Source organism: Peromyscus californicus, unplaced genomic scaffold, assembly GCF_007827085.1.
Source record: "Peromyscus californicus insignis strain IS unplaced genomic scaffold, ASM782708v3 Scaffold_18__1_contigs__length_77618521, whole genome shotgun sequence".
In the NCBI taxonomy this organism is placed as follows: domain Eukaryota; kingdom Metazoa; phylum Chordata; class Mammalia; order Rodentia; family Cricetidae; genus Peromyscus; species Peromyscus californicus.
This window is the reverse complement of record NW_026294480.1, coordinates 68998181-69021589: the sequence shown is the minus strand read 5'-3', so window position 1 is coordinate 69021589 and position 23409 is coordinate 68998181. Positions and strand designations below refer to the sequence as shown.

At 38.6% G+C, this 23409-nt stretch overlaps 1 long non-coding RNA gene across 1 annotated transcript in view; it reads right to left on the bottom strand.

Annotated features, from left to right (window-relative positions):
• Window positions 1-255: 255 nt before the first annotated feature.
• The window catches only part of LOC128113756 (uncharacterized), a 39060-nt gene continuing 15906 nt past the window's right edge, over window positions 256-23409 (bottom strand). The window contains exon 2 of the long non-coding RNA XR_008219629.1: window positions 256-537. This is a non-coding gene — a long non-coding RNA (uncharacterized LOC128113756). The remainder of the gene's footprint in view (window positions 538-23409) is intronic.

Genomic DNA, 23409 nt, shown 5'->3' with positions numbered 1-23409 from the left:
GATAATCTCTCCTTATGAAACAGCAACAACAAAAGTGACGACAAGCATAAGTAGTGAAGGAAAGGCATTCCCAAGAGAGGGCAGAAACATAAAGTGAACCCCACAATTGATTCAAATTAATAACACATTCTCCAAACTGTGTCATGGGAGGGAAGCCTACACTGAGTCCACCAGACTCCTTGTGTAGTTCAGTGTCTGAGGAGACAAAGACATGAGGTCTGACGGCTGAATTGACAACACACAGAGACAAGGAAGTCCAGAGTTCTGCAGAAGGCACCTGAATTTCTTACGTTTCTTGTTGCCGTCAAATGTCTGTCAAGAAGCAACTTAAAGAAGAAAGGTCTTTTAAGCCACAGCTTGAGGTGGTACCCCTTTACCCTCCGACATGCCAAAGACGGTCCCGTGGCAGGCAGTTGGTGGAGGATCACACTGCAACCACAGTCAGGAAGCTCAGTGCAGACCGAAAATGAGGTGGAACTGGGAAATCCGAAGGCCCACACCCAGTTGAAGCCGAACTGGAACTGGCAGAGATGTGGTCTGTAGAGATAATGAAGATAAAGAAAGACCAGAGTTCCAAAGACTTTAAAACACTACAACTGGGATAGCTAGTGCACGGATGGATTGACAGCACAGGTGAGAAGACAGATGAACTTGAAGACGTGCAACAAAAGCTATTGAAAACGAAACACACCACAAAAAGTAATTAAAAAGACGAAAAGATATGGGATCTGAGTGGTAACTCCAAAACACTTCATATGTGTGCAAATTAGAGTCCCTTAAGCAAAGGAAGAGTCAAAGAAATAGTTAAAATAATGAGACATTTTCCAAATTCATCAAAAATTATCCAACAATTTCAATGAATTCCAACAAGAACATGAGCATATCATCACACATGGTAGTCAAATTGCTCAAAACCAATGATCAAGAAAATTGTTCTTTAAAATAAACATAGGAAGAAAATGATTCATTTCTACAGAAGCAAAAAGCCATGATGAGTTCTAATACCCAGCAAAAATAACTTTTAAAAAGAAAGATGTTTCAAACACAACAAATAGAGGATTTGTCACACACAGACCAGCACCTGAAGGGAATTAAAGGAGCTGTGTGCAGTGGCACACATACACTTCTCTCACTCAGGAGGCTGAGCAAGGGCCTGAGAGTACAGTCCTTCTTGAGATACAAAGTAGAACTCTGTCTCAAAACAACAGACAAATCAAAGCAATAACAAAATAAAACAGAAACAAAAACTTAAAAGACAAAAAGGATGTTAAAATTATTTAAGGAAGAAAGATCATATGAGAATGAAAAGTATGAGAGATAACTATTTCACAAATAAGTTATTATCAAATTCTACTACTTAACATCACGTAAAGACAATGATTTAGAAAATTTACTTGTATATATTTTGTGAAGAGCTCTCAAAACTCAACACTATAACTAGAAAGGGTAGGAAATTCCCACCACAGATTCATGGTTGAAGAAATGAAACTGTTTATTTCCCTGAATTGATCATTCAACAATTTATTCATTGCCATTTTTATACCCAAAGACATATAAATACTATGTCCCAGTAAAACATGAGATTTGTTGATGAAGAGGGTATAGGTAAAGCATATGTTTCATCAGTAGCCATGAAGGGATAGGCCAAGATGCCTGGAAGTAAACCAATCGCGTCACTTGGAAGGGACAGTCTCTAACACATTGAGCTAGCTACAGGCTGTGCAGTGTACATCAGGTTCCCAGATTTGTGAGATGTCACGGTGGGGGCGGGGGCGGCCTTGGTGATTCAGCGCTCTTTGAGTCATTTCTGTTCCTCTAAGTAACCCCTCACCCATACTCCTATAAATAACCCTAATAAAACTCATTGGTTCACCAGGCTGTGCTTTGGTGGAATCTGTGCTTCTGTCTGTCATGGGCTCCCTATCCGGGATGGATAGACATATGTGTAATGTCTCCCTAGAAAACATTTTGTCACACAGCTGAGATGGTGAGAGAACTGGGGTAGGTATGACTAAATGAAGGACTGTAACAGAAAAACCAATTGGGGGCAAATTATATGAAAACACTGCTATGTTTGCACCTTCTGTGAATATACAATTATATCAAATTTTATTTTAAAAAGAACCACATGATTGGTTGTGGTTTTCTGTAATGGTCTCCATCTGTTGCAACACAAGTCTTCAGAAGAAATATATTTGATAGTGAAATTATATACTCAACACAGGATTTCTTGAAACTCAACAATAATTACATTAAAAAACTAATTTTTTAAATGGACAAGATTCAAACAAACACTTCATCAGAATGTCTATATGGACACACTAGAGCACATGCAATGATGGTTGGCCATGTTAGTCCCAAAGGACATGAATCTATAACTAGACTGAGATACCATTATGTGACTATTGCTGGAAATTTGACAACAGCCAGTACCATTCAGGGTACAACGACACCGAAACTGTAGTATTTTGGTGGTAACATACAATGGTTAAGAATCCTTCTGGAAAAGAGAGAGATTGTTTTTTAAAAAGTTAAAAATGTACTTAGCATATGGCTCATCCATATTAGCATATGGCTAATCCACTTATAGGTAAAATAAAGGTATATAGCTATTCAAAGTTTTGTTTCTGTGTTCTTATAGCAACTTTATTAGTAACATCTCTAGATTACCAATAACTCAAATACTTCTAGTGTCTGAAAAAGTAAACAGGTTGTGGGATGTCTACATAAAGGTTACCCATTTCAATGTATCATAGAATGAGTGAAGGAACTGTTGAGCCCACAATATATATGAACTGAAAAGTTATCTTGTAGAAAGAAGGAAAGAAAAGAACCTATCTTTTAGGATATGATAGTTATAAAATCCAGAATATGCGAGCCAGTTAGTGGTGATAGAAAGCAGGGCCAAAGATGTCTAGCGTTGGAGAGGAAGACAAAAGGGAAACCACAGAGGGGTACGGGAACAGTTTCAGATGATTAGTAATTATTTTGTCATGGTGATTTCTTAGCACAAATCAAATATTTCATTTTATCATCTTCTAGTTATTCTTTGAGTTAAAAATATACTTAAATAATTAAGATGGAATTGATTTCCCTACTCCTTGGAGATGCTTCAGCTAGGAGAACATGCAGACTAGGAGTTCCATCATCTCTGGTCTTTGTAAGGAAAGTCTGAGGAATTTTCCTCCTTTTGTTGAAGGACACTGACTTTTCGAGCTCCGAGCTGCTGTGTGAGAAATATGACTGTCCAGGGTCTGCTGTTCTGGAGAGATCTAGTAGCAAGTCCACACAGAGAGGCCAACATAAAGATTTCCAGTCTGAGCTGGGGCTGTCTTCTGATTGTGGCTGCTTCACACCATCAGGCGCTGGCATGATTTGTTACTCAGCAACAGATGATCAGGATAACACTCAATCTCTGTTCTCCAAATTAATAGCATAACTTGTTCTTTTCAGAAAAGATACTGTGTAAATGAGTCGGCAAATGTCATTTGATTGTGGGGTGTGTGTGTGTGTGTATATGTATATGAATGTGGAGTGTGTATGTGTTCGTGACTTTAAGTGTCCTTCTCTATCAGTTTTGCTTATTATTTTGATACATAATCTCTCACTGAACGTGAAGCTAGGCTCATGCCCAGCCTGGTGGATCCTCCTGTCTCTGCCCTGCTCCCATAATCTAGGTGCGTGCAACGACATTCAACTTTTTAATGAGTGCAGGTCTTGCTGCTTGCCCGAAAGCCTCTTACCCACTGGGCTATCTCTCCAACTCTATCATTTGCTCTTGATGTAGTGCTACATCATGCCTCATAATAAGTGTGTACATTAGAAAGCTGTGTTCTATTGTTTGTGCCCTAGCTTTGAGTGTAGAAAATAAATCAACAATGTCTACAGATGAAGAGAGTCATTAGGGTCAGTCTAACCCATTCAAATTTAGTGAAACAGTTTGGACTCTCCAAAGGACTTAAGAGACATCTGACCTGCCATGTCTCTTGGTGTATGATGTGACATGTCCTTATGATAGATGGAGAATTAAGTCTACATGTTATATACCACATGTATCAGTTATTGATTGTGATAACTATTATTATTGATTTTTAATGACTTCCTTCATGTAATGTCAAAGGAGTATTTTGTGTGTGCATGATTATCCTATTAACATTAAACCACAGGAAGCACAACATAAAAGCCTATTGGTGAAATTATTAAGGCCACTCCACGCAGTTAAAAGGGAGGTTTATTTTGTGGGGTAACTTACAAGTGAAGGGATAGGCTACAGGGTCTGGAAAAGGTGTAGCGCAGTCCGGCTCTGTTCTCTGGAGAACTCTGCTCGGTCTACCTCCAGCGTCCAGGGTCCAGGAACCAAGAGAGACGGCGCATCCGGATCTCGGTCTTCAGGGTCCTCTCTTGGCCCCGCCTTGTAGGCGTGACAGTTACCGAAGCCTCAATGGGGGTTGGAACTTCCAGATCAAAGCTGGAATGGCTACCCACTACAAAAGCTCTTATTTGTTATTAGGTAACTTCTCCCCTCCCCTGACATACACAATTTGTCTGCTACCTTTCATTTGGATTATTGTTGCATGCATGTATTTCAAACATTTTGTAGTTTGAAGTAATTTTAGCAATGGGACCATGTGAGGATAAAGCCTCATGGTTTTTATGCCCTCCTGTTGGAAGCTGATGGATTTGAGTAAATATACATACTTGATAACATAATCAGATTATGTAATTAGGTAATCAGGTAATTCATAGCCTTTACAAGAAGCAAAGACCTGAAGTGAAATTCTTCCAAACTTACAGGTGAAGTAAATTACTGGTTCCGAAGCCTGTTCTATGCTGCTCAATACATTTGGAAGCTTGTATCTCGTAAGTCTAGTGTCTCGTGTGTGGTGGAATTTGCTCATACTGGTTCACATGAGCCAACTGTTATTACCTCTTTCCAATTCCTTATCCTGCCACATCATATTGGAAATTTAAAATTATCTAGAATGGTAGTGTTCATATCACAAAATGGAAAATTCTGCAAGTCAAACCTCCATCCTACACATGAAACCCAAAAAAATATCATCAAGGAGGCTTCATCTAGCAACTAATAGGAATAGATGCAGAGACCCACAGCCAAACATCAGACAAAACTCTTGGAATCATTCCGAAGAGGGGGAAGAAGGATGGTAGGAGCCAGAGGGGTCAAGGACACCACAAGAAAACCCACAGAATCAACTAACCAGGCCTCATAAGGGGCTCATAGAGACTGAACCAACAATTAGGGAGCCTAGCATGGGTCTGACCTAGGCCCTCTGCATAGATGTTATGATTGCATAGCTTGGTCTTCTTGTTGGGTTCCTAACAGTGGGAGCAGGGGCTGCCTCTGACTCTCCACAGCTTTTGGAACCCTTTCCTCCTCCTGGGTTGCCTTGTCCAGCCTTAGTATGATGGGAGGTGTCTAGTCTTATTGCAACACGATATGCCGTGTTTGGTTGATGTCCCTGGGAGGTCTGCACTTCTCTGAAGAGAAACAGAGGAGAGGAACTGGGGAAGAGGGAGGTGGGGGGGGGGGGCGAGGGATTGAAAGGAGAGGAGGGAAAATTGTGTGGTCGGGATGTAATATATGAGAAAAGAATAAAGAAATAGAATTGTGATAACTGTATTTTTTAAATATAGATTCTCTTTATCAAACTGAGAAAATTCACTCCCATCTCTGCTTGCTTAGTACTGTTTATATTCAGAAATTGATGTAGGATTTTTTTAAATGTTTTTCTATGCATACAGAGATGATTTTTGTTTGTCTGTTAATGCAATGTGTTATCTTAACTGATTTTAAAAGACTTGTTTACTTTTATTTTAAAAAATCTCAGAACACATTGTCAAAATTTACTAGCACAACCCTAGTTATACTTCTGAGTACTCAGATACAAGTCAATTTTGGTAGATTTATCTGAACTGAGACTGATTTGAGCCATGGCAGACTATATTGGTAGGTGAGGTTAATGCCAAATGGGAGGGGTCTGAGTGAATACTGGAAAGGATAATGCACAAGCAATCAGTTACTAATAAGTATTGCACACATACACACACATACACATAATACACACACACACACACACACACACACACACACACACACACACACACACATTTCTTTGTTTCCAAAATTCCGCCAATCCCCATGGAACAAAATGGGGTTCCTTGACCTCTCCAGAAGAGGAAGAAGAAAGGGTTAGGTGGTGGGAGTTTTTGTGCCACCAGCTGTCAGAGTACAAGAAAGGCAGTTGAGTTCTGGGTGGCAAGTGCCAGGCAGAGGACAGGCTTGGACCCCGCAGAGCTGAAAGGAAGGAGCAAGCCTGTCTGGGGACACTCAACGCCAGGAGGCTTCAGGAAGATTTCTGCAGAAATAGAGCTAGTAAATGTTATCTTAAAGATGAGAGTGCAAAGTCCAGAGGGAGCCTTAATTGTAAATAGCATGAATGCAGTTTCTAGTTGATATTACTTTAAACTACAGTGTGCTCATTAATAAATGTTAAAATCCATATGTTACTATTTTAGAAAAAGACAATTTTTAGTAGAGAATACTCATTCTGGAAAACAGTGTTCCATGCTGAATCCTCTGATGACTGGTGAAAGCAACGTCCTTATAAATGGTGAGATGTACTAAAAACTGCGTGCTAGGAAACTAGCAACCTCGGGAATGAAGCCAGACCCACACTGTGTGCCCTATGATGAAATAAAGAATCAAGTTTGCCTGCTTATAAAGTTTGATGTCATCAACTGAGTAAACAATATTTTGTGGGCAAATTAGGTTAAAAGAAAATAAAAGACTTGGGAGAACTGCAGCTATATAACGGTTTTTCTCTAAGTGCTGATGATGCCCGTCCAAATAATCACAATGATCAGATTGCTTTTTCAATGATCATATTTTTAAGATGTAAAACCTAATGGTATGCATTGTGTTGTTCTCAAACTCTCTCTTAACTGATTCCCTATTAATGATCATATTTTCCCCAGTCCTACTGAATAAACAGATCTATTGCACTGGTGAAATCCATTAATCTCTACAACCACTAAATAAGAACAATAAGGAAAAGTAATAACTTGACCATGAAAATACATACAAACCTGCAAAAGTGAGTGTGCAGTTAGAGGACCCTTAGATACAGCTGATGGGCCCAGGAGAGCTTAGTAAACGTGTCTGGTGCGGTTGCCCCAGCAGAGCTGCGCTTACTAACACGTGCTGCTCTACACCTCTGCATTACTTCTTCCTCTCATTGCATTTACAGCTCCCAGGTTTGTGTCACTCATGGGTTTCATTCATGTGTCATTTACCCTTTTTTCCCAAACAATTAAGTTTGAAATTACATCAAAGATTGCTCAAGCTGCTTGCCTGCCATTTGGATAAATTATACATCATGGCTTCTTCGGCCAATCAGCATCTAGCACTGACTACCTTCTGCAAGTCATTCCGCTTTAGTAGTTGGTTTCTCAGGTAACCAGCACCGAAGAGGACTAATTCATGATTTACTATTTCAGCTAGAATGTTCTTTCTCTATGTCTCCTTGTCTGTGTGATGTAAAAGAGTATTGTTATCTTCTTACTTTAAATGACTGGTCAGCGCTATCATTTTAACCATTAAGATAGAAAATGCCTTCACTAATTTAGCCAGCTCTTAATAGATCTGTCCATGCATCACTTAACAACAGGAACACATTCTGAGCATTCTAAGAAACGTGTCATTAGGCAATTGCGTCATTGTGCAAACATCTTAGTGTACTTTCACAGCTTGAATGCTGTGGGCCAATCACTTGACTTGAGGCAACCAAGTCAGCCAGAAATATGGGCTATGTGAGGCCACTGCCCGTAATATGTAATACTGTTTTGCAGTGAATATTTTTAATAAGTAGAAGTATAAAATAATAATAAAAGCACTGCGTAGAAAGTACGCAGGTCAGTAGGACCGTCATTCATGGTCGTTATCAAACTCTGTATGGGCTTTCCTGGCTATGCGTTCCTGTGACTGGCAGACGGAGGGGTTCTTTGCACCGGGGCCACCACAAGCATGTGAACAGTGCATTACACTGTGACAGTGGGGCAGTTGTTATACCACGAGGCAGTAAGAAAATCGTGGCTCCATTCTAGTTTTATGAGATTACTGTCGTATGTGGCCCCCCACTGACTGAGTGTGATTGTGTGACACACGACTGCATATAAGGAAATGCAGCCACCATTGCCTACAGGCTGCACCATTGTGAACAGTTTTAACATTCAAGTGAATATCAGTCCTATCTGCTAGCTTCAGTATCAGGAACTTGTCGAATTTGTAAGAATGGGACCATCGGCTCACTGCTGTCTCTAGTACTGAGTGTTCTGTGATGCAACTGAAACTCCATGGATGCTAATGCAAATATGAAGGGAGTTAACACATGTCTGTCACTGATAAAATTAGTGCATGTTTCATGATGTAGAAAGCCTGTTTATATTTCAGAATGCCCTACACATTTTAAAATAAAGTCTTGACAATATGGTATGTGTTTCATAAATAAGAGTCGTGTTTGAAATTCCTGTAGAGACCATCCACATAATGCTTGTCTGCCAATCTTATGTGTGCTCCGGGCAATTACATGGACAGTTATCTGAAACACCACCAATGTTTTCAAGATATTTTCTCATATAGAGAAGTCAAATAAAAACCTGAGCTGCTAAGAGTCTAGCTCTAAGTAATTCTAAGAAACAAATTTTAAAAGTCCTCTCTTATTTGGGGCATTCATGCAAATATTGCTTTACATTTCATATGTTTTGCATAATTATTACCATAAATATAAAACTGGGGGCTCTGGAGATGACTCAGAAGATAGAACGCTTGCTGTGCGATCGTGAGGAACACAGTGGCAATCCCCAGAACTCACAAAAAAGCTGGGCTCATGAGGTGGTCCCCTTATAATCACAGTGATACTCAAGTGGACACAGGGATCCCTGGGGTGAACTGTGTAGTCAGAGTAGCCAGACTATCTAAAGAGGCCAGCTCTTGGTCAAGTCAGAGATCCTGTCTCAGGAAATAAAGTGAAATCAACTGAGGCAAACATAACACACTTGCACACACATTTACACATCCTCACACCTCCTTGAAAGCATTCGTATACACACATCCACATAAAATGAATTAATTAAAAATAGAATCAACACAGTTTCTTGCTACTTTATCATTCATTTCTCCCAACCCCAAATATTCAGCATGTTCAGTATTAAGGGAAACTATCCAACATGCCCCATGACATCAATATCTATGGCATACCATCAACTTCAAAGGACCAAAGTTTGAAGAAAGTTTACTTAATAAATCCACAATAGTGACTTAATGTTTCCATGTTGAGTTATTTAGAGCACTTCTCTCCTTATTATCACATCATTTGATAGAACTCTCTGGGCAAATTCTTGTGCACTGTCATGATTATTTTTATAGTTTGAGTTCCTAGAAATAAAATTGCTTAGTATAAGGAGAAACAATATTTTAAGATTTTTTTTTAAATTAAGTATAAAAATGTTTGGAAATTCACACTCTTCTTAATGATATTTCAGAAGGTCACTTTACTTGAACCACAATTAGATTTTTGTAACTTCTGAACAGTACTGATAATTCAGAAATTTTATGTCATTTTAAATAATTTCTTTGATTGCTTATATATAAACTGTTTATATATAAATTATTTTCATATGTTTATTGCCATCATCTTTTCTTCTTTTCTTTAGTGAATTGTCTATCAATTACTTCATTAATTTAATTTTGAAAATTGATTTATATTATACACTAAAGAATTATCTTAATTTGTCATTATTCACTTTGCTAATGTTTCCCCCTTAACACACTTTCTATGTCATGTTTGTGTATGGTATTAAAATTTTTACATTGTATAAACTTAAACCATGGACAAAAACTAGAAATAACTTCTACAAATTTCTTCACCACCCAGATTTAACAATGATCTAGTCACATCTAATTTTATTTCCCTCCACAAACTTTTCCTATCTCTTTCCAACTCCTTTCTATTTTGAAGAAAATCCCATACTTCTCACACATCCCAGCACTTGATCTGTGCATACTTAATTATGCAGCTAAAAATGACAAAGGCTTTTCTTTTCTGGCCCCTCTCTTTTTTTAGCACGTGGCGGGGGGTGAGGGAGTGGGGAGCGGGGATGGGACAGGGACAGGGGGCGGGGGGCAGGTTTTAAGACAGGGTTTCACAATGTAGCCTTGGTTGTACTGGAGCTCTCTCTGTTATCCAGGCTGGACTAGGCCGGCTTTGAACTCAGAGATCTACCTGTCTCTGCCTGCCACCACACACCAGCAAGTCTCTCCTTTTCCACTGTACTCGCAGAAGATGTAGCTAATGGTGGGTGTACTGGTTAGTTTCATGTCTACTTGACACAAACTGGAATGCTTTGAGAAAAGGGGAACTTAATTGAGAAAATGGCCCCAGAAGCTTGGCCTGTGGAAGAGCATTTTCTTGATTGACAATTGATGTGGGTAATGCCACCTGTGGGTTGCTGGACCTCTGAGAAACCAGGCTGAACAAATCCTGAACAACCAGCCCCGCAGAGGCCTCAGTGCAAGCATTTCTCCATGACCTCTGCTGCAGTTCACATCTCCTGGTTTCTGCCTTGAGTTCCTGCCCTGACTACCTTTCATGATAGACTATGATAGGGACATGGAAGCTGAAATGAACCTTTTTCTTCACAGGTTGCTTTTGGTCATGGTGTTTTATCACAGGAGTAGAAACCCCAACTAAGAAAGTAGGATATACAGGGGAAGCTAACTTTTATATAACTTTAATCTTTTCCTTCATGGTTTCTGTTATTGTTATTCTCAGAGAAATTTTCAGTATCTTACAATATTGTAAAATCCGTGTATTTTGTTTTAATTATATCACCAATATATAACCTTTGTAGGATGATTTGAAAATATAATTGTATAAAAACCATTGAATTTCATCTGACTCATATAGACCACATCCAAAACAATAGAGTATAGATTATATTCTGAAAACATTTTTATAATTTTTATTTTCAAAATTAGAATCACACTATCTTCTAATTTGATATTTAATTTATTGTAAATGACATCCCATGCCAGTAAAATACAGGTAGGCATTATTATTTCACAAGGTGATAAACATTCTATTGGAAGGCTGTAGAATAGTTGATTTTATTTATGATTTATGACTTAATGATAGCTAGATAAGGTACATTTTGAGACTGTCAAGAATTAGTTAAATGTATATTGAGCCCATATAATATGCCAGACATGCCCTTGGATGTGGAAGACACAAAGATGAAGAAAATGAAGCAAGTCAGAGTACCGCTTCCCTTCCCGGCTCACTGTCGCTGGGAACACCCCCAAGCTGCTGCTTTTCTTTTACATCACTTCCAACTTCTCCCTTTGAATAAAGTTCCGAAAGTGAAAACTATTCTTGGACTAAAGGAACTTTGTGTCCCTGTCTAACTACACTTCGTGGCTGTTAACATTCTGACTGTGTATCGTTGCTCATTTCAGTCTTCAGGGATGGGAGGGGAAATGTTTTGCTAGTGTTGTTAGTGCCATTTCACTTATGGCTACTGATGATGCTACTTGTTCACATCTTGTTAAGCTTTTCTATTATTTCTTTTGTGAACTGCCTGTTCATGCTCTTTGCACATTTTTTTTTCTCATTCAGGCGTCTGCTTTTGGGTGTCATCAAAAATGGCTATATGTAGCTCGTATGTGAAGAACTGCTAAAAATCTTTGGCTAGGAAAATTATTGTAAGCTTTAAAATGTGAAGTCTAGCTGTTATCAAAGTATCAACGGATTTGGAGACTTTCTGCATTACTCAACACCATGTGGATTTTCTCACACTGTAGCACTCTGTTTGAGGCATCAGTCAGTGAACATGTCAAATGGTCTTGAGAGCTCAATATGAAACAATTCTGGTTTTATGTTGAAAAGCAGGAGAGAAGGGCCATCAGTGATTGTGGGATGGGTTGCAAAGTTTTGCTGTCCCAAAATGGTAGTGGTGTCAGTAACAAAAGTCATCATACATGCCAGTAGTTAAATTACACAAAATGATGTAGAAAACTCAAAATAACTCTTCATGTGAACCTAACAAGATTCATCAATGCAATTAGCACCTTTGTGGGCAATCTCCAAAGAAAAGCAGATGACCAAATTATTAGGGAGTACAAATGCATTCTTGATGGTGAGACAAATTGGTGTGGAAACATGGCTTCCCTAGGTAGACTGTCACTAGTTGGTGAGTAGGAAACTGATTTCAATTTCTAGGATCATTAATCTCCTACCTTTTATTGGCTGTAAATTATCTTTAAATTAAAACAAACAAACAAGATACCTGTCAGACCATGTGTCAGTATAAACACAGACTATCAGCAAATTTTAATTAGGACCACTACCTTGACCTACTTAAAAGGTCAACTATGGGAGACAACACCCATTTTCTCTTTCAAAGAGAAAAAAAATAGCTTAAAAATTTGGAAGACTATAAATTTAACTGAGTGTTAAATCATTTTCCTGGTAAATGTCAAGGTCTAAGTTCAGTTCCCAGCCCAGAAAAAATAAAAGCTGATGTCTATGTTTTTTTCTTTATGTAGTATACCACATTGATTTTTATTCAATCACAATAGTTTGGCATTTTTTGAGTTTACGGTACAGTTTTGTTTTTATTTTAATTCTCATATTTGAGGTGGAAATGATGGTTTTGACTGCCAAATGTAGCTCAGAACTATCATGTGTGATGCTCTTACTTCAGTGTCTAGAAGAACATTTAAGAGAGAGAAAGAGAGAGAGAGAGAGAGAGAGAGAGAGAGAGAGAGAGAGAGAGAGAGAGAGAAAGTGGTGGTTTGAAGGTAAAATCATTATCATTCTTATTTTCTTGGCTATGAAGTCAGTTCTACCGCATTTCAACCACATGAATTACCAACTTGAATGAATGATATCTCCAGAGTATGCTGTTTGTCCTCTACCCAGCGTGTTCTCCTGAAAGGGGCCATTAACTTGTGGGAAACCACCAACCACAAAACCAGCAGGATGAAGGAATGACAGAGATCTTTTAGGCTGGTTTATAAAATCTACTACATCTATCAGTAATTTTCTGGTGATTTCCATTTAAAAAAATTAAGAAAATAAACAAAGGAGTCAGGATCCTTTATGTAACATCTAATGGGATAAAAAAAAAATCTGTCTCTCTTTAATTGAAATTAAGCATAGTTCAAAATTCTAGAGGTACCAGGACTGACTGAATACATCACAAAACATGGTTTCATTGGGATCCCATTTCTCATTCCCCAGATTTTAACTCTTCGTTCTCCTCATTTCTCTTCAGTCACAGACAGCCTTTACCTCATTTCCTTTCAGAATCCTCAGACTCCGCCCTGACAGATCAGTCTGAATGCAGACAGCCATTCCCGAATCAGCATTGTGGCCCAATACTAGACTGAAACTCGGCCAAAAGCTCTAGTCACAGCAAGAGAAGGGCAAGTCCTCCCTGGATCCCTGGGACCAGAGTAGGGGAGGGGAGAATATCCAGATAAGTAGGTGAAGGGGAAAAAAAGAGAACTCCATGTAAAATAACTCAGAACTGGCCATTATTCCTGGGAGTAGAAATTTTTCTGCCGCAGGGCTCTCTCTCATTTGTATTTGGAAACCATTCAAGCTAACATTGCAACAAGAACAAATTTAGAAAACTTTTCTTGTCATAAACTAAGTGGTAAGACATAAAGTGGCATTAGTGAGAGAGGAGCCAGAGATATACATAGACATTTACTAGGATGTCAGAACACTGGTGATTGTGTGTTGATCATCTTGAAACCCACTAATCTTCCACATAATTTTTCATACACATTCATTTTATAAAATCATCTGTATCTTCCTAAATAGCACTAACAATCTACTAGGACATGGGTATTACTGTTCTGTGAAACTACCGCCCATGTATGGCTCAGTGTTGCACATTGTGTGTGTGTGTGTGTGTGTGTGTGTGTGTGTGTGTGTGTGTGTGTGTTGTTGTTGTTGTTGATGATGATGATGATGATGATGTTTTGGTAGAAAAAGATATATATGATTTATAAATGGGAGTGAGTATTCATCCTTAAAAACTTCCCATTATAAAGCGAAATGCTGTTTTAGGAACTGTCATTCAATATACATAAGAAAAAACTCCACTGTATCTTTAAAATGTTGGTAGGCAGCAAGAGTTGATCAGTTTCTTTAAAATTGGAGAATGAGCATAACTGCAGAAACCAAGAATGTTGTGAGTGGTGTGGGAGAGCAGGGATAGAGAGGGAATGGCAGTATCCACGTCATCTGAAGGGAGACATGGGAAAATGGGTGGGCTTTACTTAGGGATGAGGAAGGAGACAAACACAGAAGGAAGATGGAAATAACAGTAAGAAAGTCTGAAAAAGTCGTAAGGAATCATACTATTCTCTATCTGCATAAAATAAGTATAATACATATAAATCTATGCATACATAAACAAATATAGTTTAAATGAAAACTTCCTATCTGGACTGGCAGTGCATCCCCCAAGAGCCACAGACTTTCTAACCAAACCTGACATCAGGCATGTACATTCATCTTTTGAGTTGTTAGTCAAAACATTATAGGCTATTGTTACCCTTGGTTGCCCCTGCCCCAGAGGTGAAAGGTAAGCCCCTATTACTGGAAAGACCATTGGACAGTACTCAGAGGATCAAGTTGGATCTGACCTGAAAGCCTCCACCCTGAGGACTAGCTTTCATGGTACCAGAAAGTGGCATGTATGCTTCCAAAAGAGGAAAGCAACCAGTACTTCTATCCAGATATGACTCCTATGTTATATAATAACTACCAGCATGGAACAATCCCCCTAGAGGCACAATGGTGGTGTGTGTACCTTAGCAATAATAACCAATAGCTTTCTAATTGGACTTAAGGCCTTCCCAACAAGAGGAAATTATGCCTGGTAGTGGAAAACTGGGAGCAGTGAAGTCATATAACTACCATTTCATTAAACCAGCGTAATCCCTAAATATATTCTAAATATTTGACCTTATACCCAAAAATAAGTGTAGTTCTTACATCAAGGACATTTCTCTTTGCAAAAGATGGAAAGAGAATTACAGAAAACCACAACTGATCAAAAATTCAGAGAACACATCTACAATACAACTCCTACAACTAAGGCTCAGAGAGCATCATGGAAGAGGGGAGGAAAGACTGTACGAGCCAGGAGACCAGGAAGTCTGCTGTGAGGTCATGTCCCCTAGAAATGTTAGAGAAGGCACACTCATGAAGTTTCACCAATATGGCTACCTAAACAAGACCTGAATGAGGACACCACCAATATACATGCTATCTTAGTTAGGGTTTCTATTGCTGAAACACCATGACCAAAAGCCAATTAGGGAGGAGAGGGTTTATTTGGTTTATATTTCCACATCGTAGCCCATTACTAAAGAAAGTCAGGATAGGAACTCAAGCAGGGCTAGAATCTGGAGGCATGAGCTGATGCAGAGGTCATGGAGGGGTGCAGCACACTGACTTGTTCTTTGTGGCTTGCTCAGCCTTATAGAAACCAGGACCACCTGCCCAGCAGTGACCCCACCCATAATGGGCCATGTCCTCCCTCATCAATCACTAGGAAAATGCTCTACAGGTTTGCCTACAGTCCAGTCTTATGAAGGCATTTTATCAACACAGGCTTCCTCTTCCCCAGCTACTGTAGCTTGTTTAAAGTTGACATAAAACTAGCCAGTACACATGCTAATGTGGAGGAGAGTCAAGTGGAACCCACAAAGAAGGCCTCAACCCTAGACAAGGAATTTCAGGCAACTAAGCAATGCTGAGAGCCTGAGAAATAATCTTCCTTAGGGAAAAGCACACCAATTGGTTATTCAACACCAAATGGGCAGCCCTGAAATCAAATATATATGAAAGTAACATTATGTAAAATGAGCAAGTTATATATACTTTATATAATATTTGCATATATATATATATATATATATATATATATATATATATATATATGTCAAAGAATAAAAGCCCAGCACTTGAAAGAGAGCAAGTGGAGGGACACATGGGGGAAGATTGAGGAAAGAAAGTAGAGGTAGAAATGATTTTATTATAATCTCAAAAGTTTTAAAAATGTAGGTGATTTTTGGTCTATAAATACTGGATATTTCTCCTTATAAAGATTTATTTCTTTTATATGTATCAGTGTTTTTCCTACATGTATTTCTGATTACCGTCTGTATGGCTGATGCCATGGAAGCCAGAAGAGGGTATCACAAACTCTGGAGCTGGAGGTTCAGGCATCTGGAAGTTGCTGTATAGGTGCTAAAATGGAACTTGGATCTCTGGAAGAACATCCAGTGTTCTTAACTGATGAGCTGTCTCTCCAGCCCTGTGGAGTTTTTTCTCACGTGTGCTCTCTTCAGATCAAAGCTGCAAGGTTTGGAATGAGTAAAGGATGCTTGCAGTGAGTAGGAAAAGTCAGTTAAACACAGGGCAGCCCAATCAATGACCAGAGAACTTCTGGAATTAGTTCTGTCCTTACTGAGAATGGGTAGAGAAACTAGTTAAAGGAAAGCTCTCTTTTGAAAATGAATCTTTTGAAATAGAGGTTGTGGTTTTAGTATCTTTTCCTGAGCTGTTGGGGATGAATCAGTTTTTAATTGTTCCTGGTGGAAAATATAACAGAAAAGATAATGAATAGGCTCCCACATCATTATCTGATTATAGAATGATTATTGCTGATAATTAAAAACACTGCTGTTTTGGCTACTCAATTAAAGGAGATCAACGAGACATAAATTGTCAAAGTATCACTATTCACAGATGATCAGATAGTATACATAATCAACCCCAAAATTTCTACCAGGGAATGCCTACAATTGATAAACACCTTCAGCAAAGTGGCTGGATAGAATATTAACTCAAAAAAGCATGTAGCCCTCCTACATACAAAAGACAAACACCTGAGAAAGAAATAAGGGAAATAACACCTTTCACAATAGCCACAAATAATAAAAAATATCTTTGGGTAACTCTAGCCAGGCAAGTGAATGACTTGTATGACAAAAACTTCAAGTCTTTGAAGAAAGAAATTGAACAAGATATAAGAAGATGGGATGATCTCCCATGCTCATGGATCGATAGGATCAACATAGTAAAAGGGCCATCTTACCAAAAGCAATCTACAGATTCAATGCAATTCCCATCAAGTTTTCAACACAATACCATACAGACCTTGAAAGAACAATATCCAATTTCATATGGAAAAAAAGAACCAGGATAGCTAAAACAATCCTGAATAATAAAAGAACTTCCAGAGGTATCATCATCCCCAATTTCAAGCTGTTCTACAGAGCTATAATAATAAAAACTGAATGATATTGGCATAAAAAAACTGACAGGTTGGTCAATGGAATCAGATTGAAGATCCAGATGCAAATCCACATACATATGGTCACCTGACTTTAGATAAAGTAGCCAGAAATATACAGTGGAAAAAAGAAAACATCTTCAACAAATGGTACTGGTCTAATTGGATGTCAGCATGTAGAAGAATGCAAAGAGATCAATATCTATCACCATGAACCACACACACACACACACACACACACACACACACCTCATGCACAAGCAGATCAAAGACCTCAACATAAAACCAGGTACACTGAACCTAATAAAATAGAAAGTGGGGAATAACCTTGAGCATATTGGCATAGGAGATGACTTTCTGAACAGAACACTAATAGTATGTATAGGCACTAAGGTAAAAAATTAATAAATGGGACCTCATGAAACTAAGAAGCTTCTGTAAGGCAAAGAACACCGTTAATAGGACAAAATGGCAGCTTACAGAATGGGAAAAGATTTTCACCAGTTCCACATCTGACAGAGGGATAATACCAAAAATATATAAAGAACCAAAAAAACCCCACAATAGATATAAAAAAAGATAAATAATCCAATTAGAAAATGGGGACAGGCCTAAACAGGGAATTCTCAACAGAGGAATCTCAAATGGCCAAAAAACATTTAAAGAAATGTTCAACATCCTTAGCTATCAGGGAAACGCAAATCAAAATGACTCTGAGATTCCATCTTACATCTGTCAGAATGGCTAAGATCAATAACACAAGTGACAGCTCATGCTGATGAGGATGTGGAGCAAGGGGAACACTCCTCCATTGTCAATGGGAATGCAAGCTTATATAGTCATTATGGAAATCAATATGGCAGTTTCTCAGAGAATTGGGAATTGATCTACCTCAAGACTCAGATCTACCATTCCTGGGCATATACCCAAAGGATGCTCCATCCTACCAGAAGGACACTTGCTCAGCTATGGAACACAATTTAAAGACATATTTTAAACTTCTCTTACACAGCAAAACATGTTAAATCTTTTCAGGAGAAATATGCTTCTTTATAGAGCAGTGGTTCTCAACCTGTGGGTCAGGGGGCTGCATAGCAGATATCTTGCATATCAGATATTTACACTATGATTCATAACAGTAGCAAAATTACAGTAATGAAGCAGCAATGAAATAATGTTATGGTTGGGGGAAACCACAACATAAAGAACTGTACTAAAAAGTCACAGCATTAGGAAGGTTGAGAACCACTGCTGTAGAGACAAGACTAGATTTTTGTGACTTATCAGGAAGGCATAATATTAGAAGTATCAACTCAGCAGTTACTTTTGTTTGTTTTATAACAGAACTATAGAATAAAGACTTTTGGTGCTCTTAGGATAAAATAAATATATTTTATATTTGAGATGGATGTGAATTTTGAGGGACCACAGGATAGAATTTTATGGACTTAATGTGCATGGTCTATCAAATTCATAATCAAAAGACTAATGACTAATACCATGCTAGTAGTCAATGGGACCTTGAGAGGTAATTAGGTCACAAGGTTGGAGCTCTCATCAATATTTCTCATTAATCCTTTAATGTCCTCATAATAACAAAGGGGAAACCTACTTCTCCTCTCTGCTTTTTCACGTGAGAAAACTAGAGATTGCTATTTGCACCCCTGGACCTGGCATTTGGCCAGATGATGGATCTGCAAGGATCTTGAGCTCGGTCTTCCAGCTTCTACAACTGTGGGAAGTAGATGTCTATTATTTAAGGCATTCAGTCTATTGCAGGTTATTTTAGCATCACATATGTTGGATGGAGAGGTCTACTGGGAAGGTCTGACCCATTTGGTCCAGGTCCTTGTTTTCCTTCATAAAATAATTTATGGAAGTTCACAGAAGGCTGAATATGAAAGATTTATTTAGAAGAGGAAGTACTTGAGGAAAAGAAAGCATATACATTGCACTAGGCAGCAGCCCAGGTGACTTCTTCATTGATGACACAGTGGAGCTCTTTGGGTGTTTTGTTGGACTCACAGATATTTTTGAGGGGACAGTGTTTATTGGGGAGTGTCTGACTGGTTCTGTCTTTTAGGATAGTTGAGCTATATAACTAGTTATATGACCATGCCTTGGGCACGTGCATATTATTGAGTTGAAACTTCAGGACATATTCAGTGAGGACACTTTTTCCTTATACTTGTGGTAAACCAGTGGTCACACACTGATCATTTGGTGGAGATTTAAGGAACTGCATACCTTTAAAGGCTTTGTGATTAACAATGATTTTGAGGTTCTGGGAGAGCATCTAGGAGGGTCCTTTTCTTCCTGACTGGATGAGAGGGGTGGACAGTTTGTCTTATTGAATGTAAAATAGGGGGATAATGATGTTGGTATCATCTGAGATATCTTTCTCTTAATAACTATTTCTCATGTATGCTTTGCCCAATGGAAAATGAAGCATACATGTAAAAAGTACATTTAAAATATTTCAGTTATTTGCTTTTTTTTTTCCTCATGGAAGGGATATGATGCAAGTGAAATGTTTAGGTATCTCTTTTTACTTTAAGGACAAAATGGTGTGATTTGGACATTAAATTAAAGAGGGAAAGGATCTTTTGGGGGAAGATGGGAAAAGTGAATGGGGTGCAACAAGAAGAATACAGGTTGGTAGCTATTTGTGTGTGACTTTGGGCAACTTACTATAGATTTATTCTTCTTATCTTGATGGACACAGATTATTTTAGGTAAGTGGCTGGCGAGTGAATTAAACATGTTAGAGTATGTTCAGGGTCTAGCAGAATGCCAGCGACATCAGTCTATCCTCAGCAAGTGCTAACTGTAGCTATACAGTCTATACAAATCTATCACAATGAAATAATACGGAAAACGCTACCAAAGAGGTTTATCTGAACCACAGTCGGAACTCACACTTCCACACCCTTTCCACTTGCTAGGACTCCTTGAGACGTGATCTGATCACATCTAAGTTCCAGACATTAGAAATGAAATCCAGCTTCATGCTCAGAAAGGAGATGTGTTGCAGGAATACTCTGCTGGTCTCTACCAAATCAAGGAGTCAACTTTATAAATTATTAATACAAAAAATGTAATAAATAATTATCTAAACAGACATGGACATTTAGAAACAAAATTTATAATTTTCTTGGTGCGTTATATTGTCTAACTGAGCTGGCAGAAGAAGAAATGAAGGGCTCTTAACATAACCAAATCTTTGTGGGAAAAATGTATTGAAGGAAGTTTATGGCAGGTGAAGCACAGAAATGGTATTTCATCATGGAGGGGAAGAGGATGCCGCATTCTGGGTAGTAGTCTGGGGATATCATTGGAATTGATAATCAGGCCTAGGAACAGTTGTGTAAATGACCAAAGGTAGGAGAATACCAATAATATCAAGGAAGCACCTGTCAATTAACTTTCATTTCAGTTGGTCACTTGATGTCACAGCAATCATCTTGAACCTCAAGAACTTGACCTACAATTATCTGATTGGCAGTGAAATTACAAATGTTTCCTGTGTATCGATGAGCAACTACACGTACAATATACATCCATCTAAAAGTTATGGGCACACACAGTGTTTTACCAGGGAACTTTTATACACTTATAGCTCTCTGAACTATGTTTATAAAGCAATTAAAAAATTGCTTACTTCTTTTAGCACCTCTCATATCTTAAAACAGCAATTTAAAGAAAGAAAACAATAAGATATTCACCCCCCATGGATAGATTGTTCAATTTGTTTATCTATTCTTTATTTATCTGTTTCTTCATCTTTCTCTCTCTATATATATATATATGTATATATATATATATATATATATATATATATATATATAATGCTTTTAGGATGAAATAAATATATTTTGCATTTGAGATGGCTGTGAAATTTGAAGGACCACATTTGGTGTGTGTGTGTGTGTGTGTGTGTGTGTGTGTGTGTGTGTGTGTGTGTGTATCCACATCTATCAATTGAAATGGATTGAATGTTTATGTCCCTCACCCTATGGGGGATTTTGGAACGTGGTTGGATCATAAGGGCAGAGCTCCCACAAATGGGATTATTGCCTTTGTAAAAGACACCCCAGAGGGAGACAATCTCCTCTCTCTCTCTCTGTTCCCTTTGACCCAACGCCTCAGTCTAGTCCCTACTGCTGCAACAGAACACCGGCTGCAGCCTCCACCGCCCTTACCCCCCACGGCTCACATCTTATGTGGATCCCACAGTCTCCTAACTTCCCTCTCCTGACACATATCTGTTTCACAGCCCTCATCCCCAGCAGGCGTTCCCTGCTAAACTACAGGCCACACCTGCCGGAGAACGAAGCAGGTTGCCCACAGACTTTCTCTATCTCTGTTCCCCTAGACCAAATCTCCCAGTCTCATCCCCAGCTCTGCTGAACACTCGTGGCAGTCTTTCCTGTACCGCTGCTCCCATCTCCCTCTGTGGATCTCACAGATCTTCCCCTTCTACTTTTTGCTTTGTTCCAGACCCCACCTCCAATAGGCACTCCCTGCAAACCCAAGGGTCACTCCTCCCAGGGCAACAAGTAGGCTGAAGGCAGACACACACCTCCTACTGCTCCTGAGATCCAATCCCCCCAGTCTCATTCCTAGCTCTGTAGCTGGAAATCTACTGTGGTCTCCCTTCCATCTCAGACGCCATCTCAAATGGATCAAAAAAGACATTTTCCTCCAGCCTCATTTCTCCAGACTCATCCCAGTATCTCAGCCTCCAACATTAGCAGGCATTCCTTGTTTACACACCAGCTGAGCAGGCCAGGAAAACAGGCAACACACAGACATCACACTCTCTGAAAATCCAGAGAGGAAACAGAAACCAAGGAACAAAACACCCACCCAACAAAGGTGAATACAGATATTATTACCTAAACATATAATCATCCCAAGCCCAGACGCCTAGACACCAGTGTAAAAATATAATCAATAAAAGCCAGGGCAGTAAGTCTCCACTAGAGCCCAGCTGTCCTGCCACAGCAGGCCCTGACTATTCCAACATAGCTGAAGCACAAGAAAAAAACCATAAAACCAGTTCTATGAAGATTATAGAGGTCCTTAAAGAAGAAATGAATAAATCCCTTCAAGAAATCCAGGAAAATACTAACAAAAAATTGGAGGAAATGAGTAAAACCCTTGAAAAATCAAAGGAGACACAAACAAATAGTTGAAGGAAACAAATAAACTGTTCAAGACCTAAAATGGAAATAGAGTCAATAAAGAATACACAAATTGAGAGAATTCTGGAAATGAAAAATTTAGGAATTCAAATGGAAATTATAGTGGCAAGATTCACCAACACAATATAAGGGATGGATGAGAGAATCTGAGGTGTTGAAGATACAATAGAATAAATGGATGTATTAGTCAAAGAAAATGTCAAATTCAAAAAAGTCCTGACAGAAAATATCTAGAAAATCTGAGACACAATGAAAAGACCAAACAGGAGAATAACAGATATAGAGGAAGGAGAAGAAACCCAGCTCAAAGGCTGAGAAAATGTTTCCAACAAAATCAAAGACGAAAATTTTCCTAACCTAAAGGAGATACTTATAAAGATACAAGAAGCACACAGAACATCAAATAGATTGGACCAGAAAAGAAAGTCCCCTCACCACATAATAATGAAAACACTAAACACACAGAGCAAAGAAAGAAAATGAAAAGCTTCAAGGGAAAAAGAAAAGTAACATAAAGGCAGACCTATTAGAATTACACCCAGTATCTCAAGGGAGACTCTGAAAGCCAGAAGGACCTGAACAGATGTGCTAAAGACTCTAAGAGACTAGACTACTATACCCAGCAAAACTTTTAATCACCATAGATGGAGAAAGCAAGATATTCCATGGTAAAATCAAATTTAAACAATATCCATCTAAAAATACAGCCCTAGAGAAGGTGCTAGAAAGAAAAATCCAACCTAAGGAGGTTAACTACACACATGAAAACACAGGAAATAATAATCTCATACCAGAAAAAAACAAA